The sequence below is a fragment of the Solanum lycopersicum genome, chromosome 5 (genome assembly GCF_036512215.1).
Source record: "Solanum lycopersicum chromosome 5, SLM_r2.1".
Classification (NCBI taxonomy): domain Eukaryota; kingdom Viridiplantae; phylum Streptophyta; class Magnoliopsida; order Solanales; family Solanaceae; genus Solanum; species Solanum lycopersicum.
In genome coordinates this window covers 6,520,485-6,536,210 of record NC_090804.1, presented here as the reverse complement: position 1 = coordinate 6,536,210, position 15,726 = coordinate 6,520,485, and positions in this window count along the sequence as shown.

Here is a 15,726-nt window from a genome sequence, read left to right as displayed (position 1 = left end):
TGTGTTGTTGGCAAACAACATCATTCTCAATTTCTGTAAAGTAAGTCATAGAGAGCCAAAAAGGTATTGGGGTCGGTACACTCAGATATTTGCGGGCCAATAACACCAATCTCGAATGAAGGTAAAAAGTATTTTTTTTACTTTTATTGATGATTATTCCAGAAAGACTTGGGTGTATATTCTGCAAGAAAAGTCGGAGGCCTTTAATGTATTTAAAATCTTCAAAGCTCGTGTGGAGAATGAGACTGGAAGGACTGTTAAGAACCTTCGGATAGATCGCGGAGGAGAATATTTCTCTAAGGTATTTGTTGATTTTTGTGAGACTCGTGGCATTCGAAAAGAGCTCACAACAGCATATTCACCGCAACAAAACGGTGTGGCAGAGAGGAAGAATAGAACCTTTCTCAATATGGTTCGTAGCTTGCTGGCTCGGAGAAGAGTTCCAAAGGAATTTTGGCCGGAAGCAGTGAATTGGAGCATTCACATCTTGAATAGATGTCCCACTTTGCTCTTTGAGATGTTACACCTGAGAAAGCTTGGAGCGGAAGTTATTATACATACATACATACATACATATATATATATATATATATATATATATATATATATATATATATATATATATTTATCATATATACTTTTATTTAAAATCTACTTTTCGAGCTATTTTAGATGCGAAGTTATTAGATACTGTTAATAATAAATTTTTTTAATAACTCTTTTTCAAATGGTGATATAGCTAATTCATTCAATATCTCTTGAGACATTGTTGATCTTAAAGAATATTAAATCAATTTTAATTCAAAAAAAATTCTTTCGGCTGAGGTAACGGATACATGAACTTTAATATTATTCTATGAGCATTATGTGTATTTGGAAAAGAATCAAGTTTTTTTATTTGATTTTAAAAACTAATTTTCCTAGCTATTTAGATGTGAAGTTATTAGGTACTGTTTTAAAATCAATTTGTTTTAATAACTCTTTTTAAAATGGTGATATAGCTAATTCATCCAATCTCACTTGAGACATTGTTGATCTTAAAAAAGATTTAATCAATTTTAATTTTGATAAAACTTCTTTTGGCTAAGGTAACGGTTACTGGAACAATTTACATTATTCTATGAGCAATACGTGTATTTGAAAAAGAAGGAAAAATGCACAAGTACCCCCTCAACTTATGCCCGAAATCTCAGAGACACACTTATGCTATATTAAGGTCCTATTAGCCCACTGAACTTATTTTTTATTTAATTTTCTACCCCTTTTCAGCCTACGTTGTACTAGCTTGAAAAAAAAGTCAACCAGCATGGGGCCCACAAGATAGTGTCATGTAGGCCAAAAAGGGGTAAAAAATTATTAATAAAATAAGTTCAGGGGGGTAATAGGACCTTAGTATAGTATAAGTGTGTCTCTGAGATTTTGGGCTTAGGTTGAGGGGGTACTTGTGCATTATTCCAAAACAAAATATTAATTATTTTGATACTTTGCACCACTGACCAAAATTTCCTCTATTCGAATTTTAATTGCCTTAACATCTATTCACAAGCTTTTTATTCACCAGATGAATGTAAAAACAACTTTTTTAAATGGTGATTTAAAAGAAGAAATCTATATGGTTCAACTTGAATGATATATAATTTTTGGACAAAAAAATAAGGTTTGTAAGCTAATTTAATCTCTTTATGGCTAAAATAAGCTCCGAAACAGTGGCATACTAAATTGAATCAAGTTTTTTTGAAAGATAATTTTACCTCTGTTGAAGTGGATAAATGTGTTTATACGAAAATTGTAGACACTGATTATGTAATAATATGTTTATATGTTGATGACATGCTTATATTTGGTACAAATTTAGATATTGTGAGCAGTACTTAATCATTTTTTCCTACTAAATTTGATATGAAAGATATGGGTGAAGAAAATATGATTTCGCGAGTTAAGAAAATAAAGAGTGAAGATGATATAATATTGTAACAAGAACATATGTGGAAAGAATTCTTCAAAAGTTCGAATGTTTTGAGGTGCTAACTCTAAATTGAAAAAAAATTATGGTGACCCAGTTGCTCAATCTAAATATGCTCATATTATTGAAAGTCTATTGCATTTGATGAATTTTACTGGACCTGGTATTCCCTATGTTGTTTGTAGTTTGAATAAATATACTCATAATCCCAATAATGAGCATTGATTTACATTGAATAGACTGATCAAATATTTGAGAGGAACCATGAATTATGGTATTATGTATAGTGAATTTTCTTCTACTTTAGAAGGGTATTGTGATGCAACCTAGATCTCTTATTTAGATGAGACAAAATCCACTAGTGGATATGTGTTCACCTTAGGTGAGATGCAAAGTAGATAATCATTGCTAGATTGACTATGGAGTCAGAGTTTGTAGCTCTGGAGATGGATGGTTCTGAGGCTCTGTGGATAAGAAATTTCTTAGAGCTTATCCCTTTAATAAAGGATGAATTGCCTCCAGTATTTATGCACTATGATTGTCAAGCCGCAATTGTCATTGCGAAGAATAAATCTTATAATTCTAAGGGCAAACATATGAAATTGAGATATGATGTCATTAAGCAATTGCAGAAAGATGGATTTATTCCAATTGATTATGTGAAGTCAGAATTAAATTAGGCCGATTCACTGACGAAACTCGTGGGAAGAAAATTAATTCTTCAGACCTCAATAGAAATGTGTTTAAGGTCAATTGATAATCATTAGAGATGGGAACCTAATTTATGTGATTGGAAATCCCATGAATGAGGTTCATATGGATAATAACAAGTCGATATTGACTCTGCGGACTAACTGAGAGTGTTTGAAACTGCTACTAAAAATGAGGGATGAATTATTAACTGTTAATGAATTCATAGTGCATTTAAAACAGTGTATACTTGATGAGTTCACCTGTATGAGAAATGGAGTTTGGCCGCTCCTATGAGACTTTGGTCTAGTCTCTAGAGCTTTCATAAGTACCAGGCACGCGCATGACCTATTGACGCAAAACCGCATTGAACATCAAAATTATTGTGGTCAAAATGTGATTGATAAAGTCTCTAATTTACAATAAAAATTATTGGTTCTTAGAAATAATATATTTCACCGGTAATCTAATAAATTAAATTTTATCAATCTTAATTTAGTTCATCGTCCGAAAGACACCAAATTTTTTACATTTTATCTTGAAAATCCATCAATTGTATTTTCTTCATAAAAAATCTTTTGAAATATGGGAGGGATTGTAAGTAAAATATATGAAGTATTTTATTTATTTCAAAAGAGTTTATATTTTTTTATGATAAACTATTTTAATGTGTAATTGAGAAGATTTGTGTTGCTTGGAGAAAATGGCAACTTGGCCGGTTGTTTCTCTTGAAACAATGACTTGGCCGGTTGTTTCTCTTGAAACAATGACTTGGCTGGTTGTTTCTCTTGAAACAATTATGACACTTGTCAAAATTGGAGCTCACCTTTTAGCCTATAAATAGGCTTTAACTTTCACTCTAAAAACATACAATTCACACATCTTTGTTTTGTTGTTTCTCTCACTCTCTCGTTCTCTCCTCTATTATTTATCATTTACTAATTTAATTAGTAATTTCTATAAATCCCATTATAACTTGTTGATGTATTAATTTCTTGATTCCTGTATCCTCTATCTCAGATAGAGAAGTGCTTGTTTAATTCCGAAAAAATGTTTTATATTGTTAAAATAATTTCTTAGAACAATGTCCAACACAACTTAAGTATTAATTTTATGTATTAATTTTATTTTCTATCATTGTAGTTATTTTCACCTTATTTTCAGAACTACTATTATTTTGAAGTTAGAAATTATTTTCCCAACAAATTCCAAGTGTAATTTGTGGAAAATAGAATGTAAATAAATCTTAATCAAGAATTTTTTTCAATTGCCCCATCCTCCTACAATGCATCGACAGAAAAAGTAAATATATTTCACCCTTTTTGCTAGTGGTGAACTGACAAATCTAATAGTAACACAATTTATGAAATAACTCTCTCAAGAAGAAGAAGAATAAACAGGTAGGTAGGTAATTGACACTTGCCATTATAAATAATTTAAAAATATTTTTCTTCTTTCATTTATACTTTTTTCAAAAAATAAAAGCACTCCAACCTCTACCAATCATCTTCTTCATAATTTAGATTGTAAAATTTTCTGCATTTTACCTCCAACATTATTTTTCTTTCATTTGTCATCATACTTGGAAGAGATAATAAGTCCAGTCTCCATAGGAAGCGAAAATGTCCTGACAACAGAAATTGGATCATTTATTTTTCTCCACTCCACTTCATACTCCATCAGCGACAGATACATCTTCATAATTGAATATGAATAATTCCTTTGCCTCCACTCGATTTCAGTCTCCATTAGCAACGAAGACCTCATGGTAACAGAAAATGAATCATTCCTTTGCCTCCATTACTCAATTTCAGTGTCCATTGGAAGAGAACACGTCTAGGTAAAAAAAATGGATCAATCATTTGCCTCCACTCAACTTCAGTCTCCATCGACAACGGAGACCTCTTCATAATAGAAAATAGATCATTTATTTGCCTCCACTCGACCTCTGCCTTCATGGCAGCGAAGCAGACCTGATGACTGAAAATTGAAAATCATTCACGTTTTAGTTACTATTTTTATAACTAACATGCTCACCATTAGCCATTGGCGAAGAATGGTTCAATATCTTCAGTTTTTTGAAGCCCTAAAACCACCCTTAATGTTAGTTCTACGCTTACATATTTTTGAAGAGCTAATTTTCGTGTTGCGTGGTTTTAGGGTTTATTAAAAAAATGAAGATACGGAAGAATTCTCCGTCAATGGCTAAAGGTGAGCATTCTGTTTATAATAGCAGTAATCGAAATGTCAATGATTTTCAATTTGCAATCATCAAACCTGCTTCGCTGCCCATGGAGACTAAGTTTGAGTGGAGGCAAAGGAATGATCCATTTTCTATTATGAAGACGTCTTCATTACTGATGGAGACTTAAACTGAGTGGAGGCAAAAGAATGATCCATTTTTTGTTACCAGGACGCTTCGCTACCAATGGAGACTGAGATGGAGTACTGCAGGCAAAAGAATGATTGATTTTCTGTTACTGGGACGTCTTCGTTGTCAATGGAGACTGAAATTGAGAGGATGCAAATGAATGATCCGTATTCAATTATGATGAAGTATTTGTTGCCGATGGAGTCTAAAGTAGAGTTGAGGGAAAAGAATGATCCACATTGGTCCCGAGCCTGCCACTTCCAAACATAGATTTCCAAATCTATCTTATTAGCCCATAGGTTAAATTTGTCCTTTAGGTGGGATTGAACCCTATACCCCTTCTCCCTCGGATACTGTTCACATAACCGTCCTTTCTCTTTTGATTGTAGTCCAATTAGCTTTTGTCCTCTATTTTGGAGGTGGGGCTTCATTTCGTAAGCGTAATGTCACGACCCGCCAGATACCCTGGCAGATCGCGACCCATCCAGGCAGCCAGCAGCAGGCACAAGGGGCAGACTGCCCAAGCAGGCCAACAGGCAAAGGGGCAGGCAGCAGTTGGAGGGGCAACCGTTTCAGCAGTTTCAGCTATTACAGCAGTTACAGCCGTTACAGCTGTTACAGCAATCAATGGGGCGGCAGTTTCAAGGCTTGGCAGAACGTGGGGCAGACTAGTCAATGCTAGGAGTCCCTTTTTGGAAGACTTAGGAGTCATGCCTTAAGTTCATGAACATAGGGGCTTGTATAGTTGTATTTATTTACTCTTAGTGGTTAGAGTAGTATAAATAGTAGGGTCATTGTATTTTGTAAAGCATCCAACAATTCATTGACTAATAATATACTAGTCCATTCTTCCAAATTCTGTCTTTGTTTTCTCTTTCTAAGTTCTCTTAGCGATCCAAGTAGAGGAAGGCTTACTTGAGTCTACAAGATCGTGCAAGAATCGTGAGTAGACCGTCAAGTGCCGCACGGAGTATTGTCCGATTCGAAAAGTCTGTGACAATTGGTATCAGAATAGGTTCATCGTAAGAGAATGACAAACGAAGGAGACGGCACTAGCAGCACCCCCAACGTCCGCACTGATGGTGGCAAGAAGAACAAGAAAGGGAAGAAGCAGCAGACGGGTAATGAACCCAATCTGCCCGGACTTCCCCCAAGTGTTCCTCCACAAAATGTTCCTACACCAAGCGAAGGGCAAACATCCCTCCCTCCCCAGATTGTCGATGGAAGTGACGTAGACACCGATGAGGAGTCTGTGGACGTTACTGTCGGACCGGAGTGGATTGCAAGGGTCGAAATGGCGAGGCAAGCCGTTGAGATCATAGGTCAGCGCTTGAATAGAACGTACAGAGATCTCAAAGCTCTTGAAGAGTACTCCCTTGAGGAAGTTGAGAACGTTCGGAAGGAGTTGGAGGCACGCCAGCGAGCCGAGTACGAGACAAAGGAGGTCATTACTTCCTTAGAAATCAGATTTAGGGAAGCACTTGGCACAATCGAGTCGCATAAGGCCAAGGTGGCAGCACTCGAGGAGGATAGAGAGGTTGGTGGATCCTCATCACGTGACCGGGAAAGGGAAGCCAGAGTTGAGGCGCCCAAGCCACCAGTCTTCATAGGCGTTTGTGACGCGCAAGCGGTGGATAATTTCCTTTGGCACTTGGAGAATTATTTCAAGTGTATGCGGGTCCGTAGTGATGTGAACAAGATCAACACGGCTGTGTTGTATCTTTCAGAGTTGGCCATGCTGTGGTGGAAGCGTAAAGAGTCTGATATCGCAAAGGGGACATGCGCGTTGAACACATGGGAACAGTTCCATGTGGAGTTCAAGAAGGTGTTCCTCCCTAGCAACGTTGTCTATGAGGCAAAGCGCAAAATGCCGGAGTTGAGACAAAAGGGCAGCATACGCGCGTATGTGCGGGAGTTTACCACCCTTACATTTCAGATTCCCGACCTCAAGGACGACGACGCATTGTTCTACTTCATGGACGGGCTGCAAAATTGGGCCAGAACGGAGTTGGAACGGCGGTAAGTAAGGAATATAGACGACGCCATCACGCAGGCTGAAGCCTTGACAGACTTCAGGCGAGAGAAGTCTATTAGTGCCGAGGAGGACGACGAGGTAGGCAGTCATGATGATAGTGGGGATGACAGTGGCGAAGGCGAGGAGCAAACGCCACAACCCAAAAGGCGTGACACCTACGGGTCCAGCGGCAAGAAGCCCGGAGATCGTGGCAACACGGTAAGGGATTCCAAGGATGGTTGCTTCATATGCAAAGGGCCGCATGGTTACAAGAGATGCACTGAACTAAAAAATCTTGGTGCTATACTCCGTGAGAGGAAGGAAGAGAAGGCCCAAGAAGAAGTCGGGGAGACTAAGCAGTTGGGCGTGGTAAGCCTATGCGGGGCAGTCATCGAGCAACCATCGACGAGGCCAAGGAAAGTTGAGCCAAGGCAAGCGGAGCTGAAGCATGCTGACAAGGGACTTGCAAAGTCTATGGTGTGGGCTCAAATAGTCGACATCACGGTCAATGGGAAACCTGCTCGTGCGTTGGTCGACACCGGTGCTGAGGTCAATGTTATGACCAAGACGGCAGCAAAGAGGTTGGGGTTGCGATATACTTCAAGCGACGCCCAAATAAAGTCTGTCAACGCATCACCGACTCCCATAGTTGGAGTAGCACACGGCGTGAACATCATGGTAGGCGATTGGCAAGGGAAAACAAAATTCATCATCGCCCCCATCAACATGTTTGATGTTATTCTTGGGCAAAAGTTCTTCCAACGGTGCCATGCAGTAATCGATCCTCATCTCCAAAAATTGACAATCATGGAGAAAGGAAGGGAATATACAGTTCCTATGGTGAAGGCACAAGCGACGGAGGGACAGGCTAGACTGACAGCCATGAAGCTCGAGAGGGGAGACGTGAGAAGAAGGTTAACACCGGCAACGACCATTGCAAGTTCGAGCGAAGACAATGGTGCTGGAAAGTCCATGCCACCGCGCAGTAAGAGGGTTCCGAGTAGGAACGCTGACATGATGAAGAAGCCGCTGGAGCACCTGCCTCCGTTGAAGGAGGAAGTTTGGAAGATCGGGTCGAGAAAGGTTGGGACATCGATGAAGAGGCTACTCGAAGGGATTGATCGAGTATGCGAGTTGATGGTCGCCCGGCAGAACTCAACGCCGATACGGACGCAATGCGACGTGGCCATCGCATCATCAGGTGGGGGAGTTTGTCACGACCCGCCAGATACCCCGACAGATCGCGACCCGTCCAGGCAGCCAGCAGCAGGCGCAAAGGGAAGACTGCCCAAGCAGGCCAACAGGCAAAGGGGCAGGCAGCAGTTGGAGGGGCAACCGTTTCAGCAGTTTCAGCTGTTACAACAGTTACAACCGTTACAGCTGTTACAGCAATCAATGGGGCGGCAGTTTCAAGCCTTGGAGAGGCTTGGCAGAACGTGGGGCAGACTAGTCAAGGCTAGGAGTCCCTTTTTGGAATACTTAGGAGTCATGCCTTAAGTGCATGAACATAGGGGCTTGTATAGTTGTATTTATTTACTCTTAGTGGTTAGAGTAGTATAAATAGTAGGGTCATTGTATTTTGTAAAGCATCCAACAATTCATTGACTAATAATATACTAGTCCATTCTTCCAAATTCTGTCTTTGTTTTCTCTTTCTAAGTTCTCTTAGCGATCCAAGTAGAGGAAGGCTTACTTGAGTCTACAAGATCGTGAAAGAATCGTGAGTAAATCGTCAAGTGCCGCACGGAGTATTGTCCGATTCGAAAAGTCCGTGACAGTAAGCTATATAAAGAGAGTCATTCTACAACTATGAAGGTTAAACAAAAAAGGGAGTTCCTTAATCCAATTCTACAATCAAATCCAAAAATTGAACATCTTATAAGGCTCTAGAAAGAAACGCAAGCAATAGGCCTTGTTCACCAGGTTATACCACTAGAGGGCCCACTCATAGTCAAAAGCGAAAAAGAGAGGATTTGTAAGAAAAAAGTAAAATTTGCTGACCTACGAGCATAAGAAAGAAGAGGAAATTAAATTACGTATGATGAGATTCAGTCGAGTCACAAAAAAATTTCATCATAGCCTTTTTAGAGCGACTTTCATGGTTATGATGAGCTTTCTTCTACCTCTTCTATTTTCAAGATTGAATTCCAGTTTTACGCTTCAAGCAAGAAATGTCTTTGGTGGATGTAGGACTTGGGACCCCCAAAATTTTTATGCAAGATAAGCCTACAGGGGTGCCAATCAACCGAGCCACCAGGTTTGAGAATAAGGTGCGATTCCTAGATCTAGTAGCCGGTGAATCGCTGATAAAAAAAATCAGATTTTGGAGAGATTCTTCATCGATCTAGTGGCCGGTGAATCACTAATCAAACAGCGAGCAGCCGCCAGGTTTAATGATTTGGTGGGATCTATAGATGTAGTGGCTGGTGAACCTTTTTTTTTCTTCTTCTTCTACCATGAAGATTCAGAGAAAATCAAGTTAGGATGGAACTGAACAAGATTGAGCGGAGAATACAAATATCAAAGATTTTATTATTATATTAGCATAAGTAGTCAACATTTTCAATTAGGGTTTCTGCTATAAATGAAAACATAATAAATAAAACCAAACGAAGATAGTTAGCATAGATAGGAGCCTATCTCCGGTAGGCATCAGAGTAGGTCTCCATTAATTAAAGAAAAAGAAAGGGGGTGCGGCTCAAATCCACATTTTTTTTACCCTTTACTTACTTCAAGGGACGGTGTGTCTGATACATGATTGGTTAATGACTAATCATATAGTTTCACAATTTCATTGACTAAAAAAGTTATCAAATTAATTGTAATTATAATTGAAATGATCGAAAAAGAAATGTGAGTAATATGCTCTAAGGTTGAAAATATCGTAAAAATTCTTTAAAAAGAAGAGCCCCTTAATTACATAATTCTAAAATGAAAATCGGAAATTAAATTCATTATAAGTGTTATTTATCTTTTTAAGAAGATGGTATGCCGCTACTTGCACTCCAACTGAGATGCATTGGTACTGCTTCCTAAGAGCAACATGTCTCTCAATTTCACCATAGCGGCTTGTCTTGAACTCATAACAGCCTATAAATAAGCAATCATCGAGATGGAGTAACCTATTTTAGTTTAGTAACGATTCAAATGGATCAATAACAATAAAGATTTGTTCAAATAAGAACTTTGAGGTTTAAAGTTCCTTCATTTTTATTTGAGTTAGAGTCTTACTTTTTTTATTTAACCTGAGACTTTTCTATATTTTATGCTTCCCTCGAATTCAACTTTTGTAATTAAACCGTTCTATACTCAATTAAGGAATAGAGTTCTTTTTTGTTTTCATTATTTAAGCAACAGTTTCTTTTTTCTTTTTTAATAAATCTAAAATAAAACAAAAAAGGAATTTCCACGACCAAATAGAAAGAAAAGAACCAATTTTGCATCACCAAAAATTCACAATTAGTCATACAAAATTTCATTAATTAATTTACTCTATTAATTTAAGGGCAAGATATACATAGTGTCAATATAATAATTCAGAGAAAATTAAAACTGAGAAAATAAAAAGGTTTCAAAATAGAATCAATTACTTTTAATGAGTTCTTGACTTTCACTAAAGCTTTTTATACATGTTCTTCTATAGATATGCAAATATAAAATTTTATTGGCATTTTATTCTGCAAATAGGTCGACGGGAAAATAAAACTCCCCATCTTGAAATAGAAATGATTTAATTCTTTTGTCAACAAAAAAGTTATTATTCAGTGAATAGTAAATAGAGGATTTCTTAATTGTGTTATTTTATATATTAGTCAGAAAAGCGAATAGAGTTCCGTTACATATGGATTGTTGAGCTAATCAATAAAAAATAGGAAAGGGAAATCGTTCAATTATTCAATTAGATAATAATTGAATTATTTTTTCAAGTTTGATTCAAATTATTCTAGTATTTTATTACTTATTTGTTTTTGTTTGGCGTACAAATTTTTTTTTTGAACTCCCAGTAGAAAGAGATTTCTCTAATGATAAAACCTTTAATGCTACCCAATACCCCTTCATTTTCCAAATATTTTTACGAATACGCTTTTTTGATGTTGAAGTGCGTTTTTTTGGAACTGTCATTTAGAAATTAAAAAATTACTGATTGTTATACCTAGATGTGAATGACATCTATTGTTCAAAACGAATTCTTTTTACTACTATTTATTTTCGAGCTAATAGTGTCCTCTCCAAATAAAACATTATCAAGATAGGCAAAAGCTATGTGAAAATTGCAAAATATACCTCTTTATGGCCTTCATACTCATATATTTTTTTTAGTTCTTTTTTTTTTTTTTGATTTTTTGATTTTTTTTCTCTTCGTTTTCTCAATAAATAATTGTTTATTAATAATTTAAAAATTCAATCATATTTACTATTCTAATTATGTCTAATAAGTTACAAAAAGAACTCCATCTAATTATCTTCTCTACTTAAATAATATGTCTCTTCAAATTTTTTCTAACTATTGTTATGGTTTATCCAGGCTATGAATAACAATCATCTTTAGAGATGTTCAATGTCCATTTCCATTTTTCATTCTTTCTTTTTCTTTCATCTGTCATATACTTAATAACGTCATGATATGGTCTTCACTTTGATAAAAATAATATCTATATTCTTCAAAAATTCATCATAGAGATATTCACATTAGTTTGGTACAACTTCATCAAAATGAAAACTTAATTATCTTGGAAGAATTCATCAAAAGAGGTGGTCATATTAGTATAAAGTTTGAATGGTTTCGAAATATTTTGAAGCTTCATTAATGTAATGTTTTGATTTCAATTAATATTAATCTATTTCTTAACTATATATCTACTGACATTGTTATTATGCGAATGAATGAAGGTGAAAAGTATCACGATTTTTTTTTGTGTGTGTATTTGTTTGTCATTTTCTGATTAATATTCTAATTTTTTTGTAATTGTAGAAAGGAATAATATTTCTTATGGTACATTTCTCATAGCTATTAGATATTGTTATCCCTAAAAATATATTAGGAAAAATGCACAAGTACCCCCTCAACCTATGCCTGAAATCTCAGAGTTACACTTATGCTATATTAAGGTCCTATTACCCCCCTGAACTTATTTTATATGTAATTTTCTATCCCTTTTCAGCCTACGTTGTACTAGCTTGAAAAAAAAAGTCAACCAGCATTGGACCCACAAGATAGTGCCACGTAGGCCAAAAAGGGGTAAAAAATTATTAATAAAATAAGTTCAAGGGGGTAATAGGACCTTAGTCTAGTATAAGTGTGTCTCTGAGATTTTGGGCATAGGTTGAGGGGGTACTTGTACATTATCCCAATATATTATATGGTCTATCATATTAGACATCAATCAAAAAATAAATTAGTAAACCGTCTTTTTAGTATTTTTAAAAATTTTAATTAATAAATAAATTATTTAATGAAAAAAATGAAGAAAAAAATTCTCGATGTTATTTTATAATTATGCTATAATAAATGTGCTTATGTAATTAATATATATTTAACTTATAATTATTTAAAGCAAAAATTATCTATCTTATTTTTCATCTTATTTTTCGTATTTAAGAACGAGTTGTCTTTTGAATAGTTATTATCATAGTATTTTGTTCTTTTGTCATTGTTGATAGGTATAATAATACCTATGATACATTTTTCACAGTTATTAAATATTATTGCCCCTATAAATATATAAGTAAATCATCAATCATCTTATTGATATTTCTAACACTTTTAATTAATAAATAAATTATTTAATGAAAAACATGAAGAAAAATTTTCATTTATTTGAATACATACAACGAAAAGTTATTTTATAGTTATGCTATAATAAAATGCATTTGTGATTAATATATATTAAACTTATAATTATTTAAAGCAAAGATTATATATATATATATATATATATATATATATATATATATATATATATATATATATATATATATTCAAATTAATGTTATAAGACTCTTTCACTCCTTTATATGTATATTTATTTGTCAATTTCTAATTAATATTCTAATTTTTTTTTGGTCATTGTTGAAAGGTGTAATATTCCCTATGGTATTTCATATAGTAATTAGATAGTATTGCCCCTAAAACATATGATATGATCTATCGTATTAGAAATCAATCGCTAAATAAATAATCATCTTTTTATTATTTTTAAAATATTAATTAATAAATAAATTATTTAATGAAAAGAATGAAGAAAGAATTATCATTATATGTAGATATATAATAAAAAGTTATTTTATAGTTATGTAATAATAAAATTGCATTTGTGATTAATATGTATTTATCTTGTAGTTATTTCAAGTAAAAATTATCTATCTTGATTTTCCACATTAAATGAGTTGTGTTTTGAATAGTTATTATCATATATTAATTTTTTTTTAGTGATGACAACAATAAGAATTAGATTAATGTTATAAAATTATTCCACTCCTCTACACTTGTTAGGGACAAACATTAATCCAATTTTTTGGTATACCTTTCTACGACTTGACAGTTCATGTACTCTAAAACGTTTAATATTTTGTCACTCTATGATAATTATCATATAATCTAGTAGATAAGTAAGTTTACACATCGAATTACTAATGACATCATGACTTCTTATAAGTATACATGTTATTATATATTATGTGTTTCAATTTTTTTATTTTTCATTGCAAAGTATAATCTCCGATATAATGTTATAGAATCAACTTAACTTTTTTCTTAAGATAATTTTTATGTAATTCTTGTTTTTATCGACAATGTTAAGTGGAAATTAAGGTTTAAAAAAAATCTTTCTACCAAATTTCTTAATATACAACATCAAGACCATGACTTATGCACAATCCTACGAGCATATCAATTCAAACGAGTCCTAGAGCAGGTAAACCCTTCATTTTATCGATTTTCGTGTGCTATAGTCTATCATATTATTTGGTGATTCAGAATTCCAGGATCATTTTTTCCAAAAATATACATAGACGTATGTTTAGACCTTATCTATGGAACCAGTTGGTTACCACAACAAATTTTCAATGTCAAACGAACCCAAAGTCGGTAAACCCCTAATTTTGCTGATTTTCATGTGTTATAATTCACCATCTTTTTTGGTGATCCAAAATTTCAAGATCATCTTTTCCAAAATTTTACATGTCCGTCCTTTAAGACCTTATCTATGGAGTTGGTTGGTCACCACGACCAAAACAACCTATTTTTAAGGTCAAACGAGCCCTAGAGCAGCTAAACCCTCAATTTTGCCAATTTTCGCGTGTTATCTTTATGGTGATCCGGAATTTCGGATTATTTTTATCAAAAATTTATACGGACGTCTGTTAAGACCTTATATATGGAGTCAGTTGGTTACCGCGGCAAAAATGGCCCACTTTCAAGGTCAAACGAGCCCAGAGAAGGTAAACCCCTCATTTTGATAATTTTCGTGTGCTAGTCCATACTCATTTTTAATGATCCGAAATTTTGAGATTATTTTGGCAAAATATTTACACGGACATCCGTTAAGACCTTATCTTTGGAATCGATTTGTCACCACGGCCAAAACGGCCAATTTTAAAGCTCAACAAGTCCTACAGCAACAAAACCCCCAAATTTTTCTGATTTTTGTGTGCTATAATCTAGTATCTTTTTTGGTGAACTAGAATTTCTAGATAATTTTTGTCAAAAATTTACACGTACATCTGTGAAGACCTTATCTATGGAGTTGGTTTGTCAGCACGTCCAAAACAATCCACTTTCAAGGTCAAAAGAGTCTTAGAGCTGGTAAATCTCCCATTTTGTCGATTTTCATGTGCTAAGTCCACCATTTTTTTATGATCCAAAATTCCGATTTCATTTTTGTCAAATATTTACACGGATGTGCATTAAGACCTTATGTATGGATATGGTTGGTCACTACTGCCAAAACGGCCCATTTTCAATGTCAAACGAGTCCTAGAGTAGGTAAACCATCCATTTCTCTGATTTTCGTATGCCATAGTCCACCACCTTTTTTGGTGATCCGAAATTCCAAGTTTAAATTTTTCCAAAAATATACACAAAATTCCGTTAAAACCTTATCTATCGAGTCGATTTTTCACCACGGTCAAAATGATCCATTTTCAAGGTCAAACGAGCCCCTGTACAGGTAAACCCCCTATTTTGCCAATTTTTGTGTGTTATGGTCCACCATTTTTTTGGTCATCCAGAATTCTGAGATCATTTTTGCCAAAAATTTACACGGATGTCCGTTAAGACCTTATCTATGGAGTCGGTTGATCGTAATAGCCAAAATGATTCATTTTCAAGGTCAAACAAGCCCCAAAGAAGGTAATTCTTCCATTTTGCTGATTTTCATGTGCTATAGTCCACCGTCTTTTTTTATAATTTGGAATTTCGAGATTATTTTTGCCAAAATTTACACGAACGTTCGTTAAAAAACCTTATCTGTGGAGACAGGTCACGGCCAAAACGACCCATTTTCAAGGTCAAACAAACCCCAAAGCAGGCAAACCTCCCATTTTGCCGATTGTCGTTATAGTCTACTATCATTTTTGGTGATCCAAAAATCTAAGATTATTTTTTCAAAAATTTATACGGACGTCCGTTACTACCTTATCTGTGGAGCCGGTTGGTCACCACGACCAAAACGACCTATTTTCAAGGTC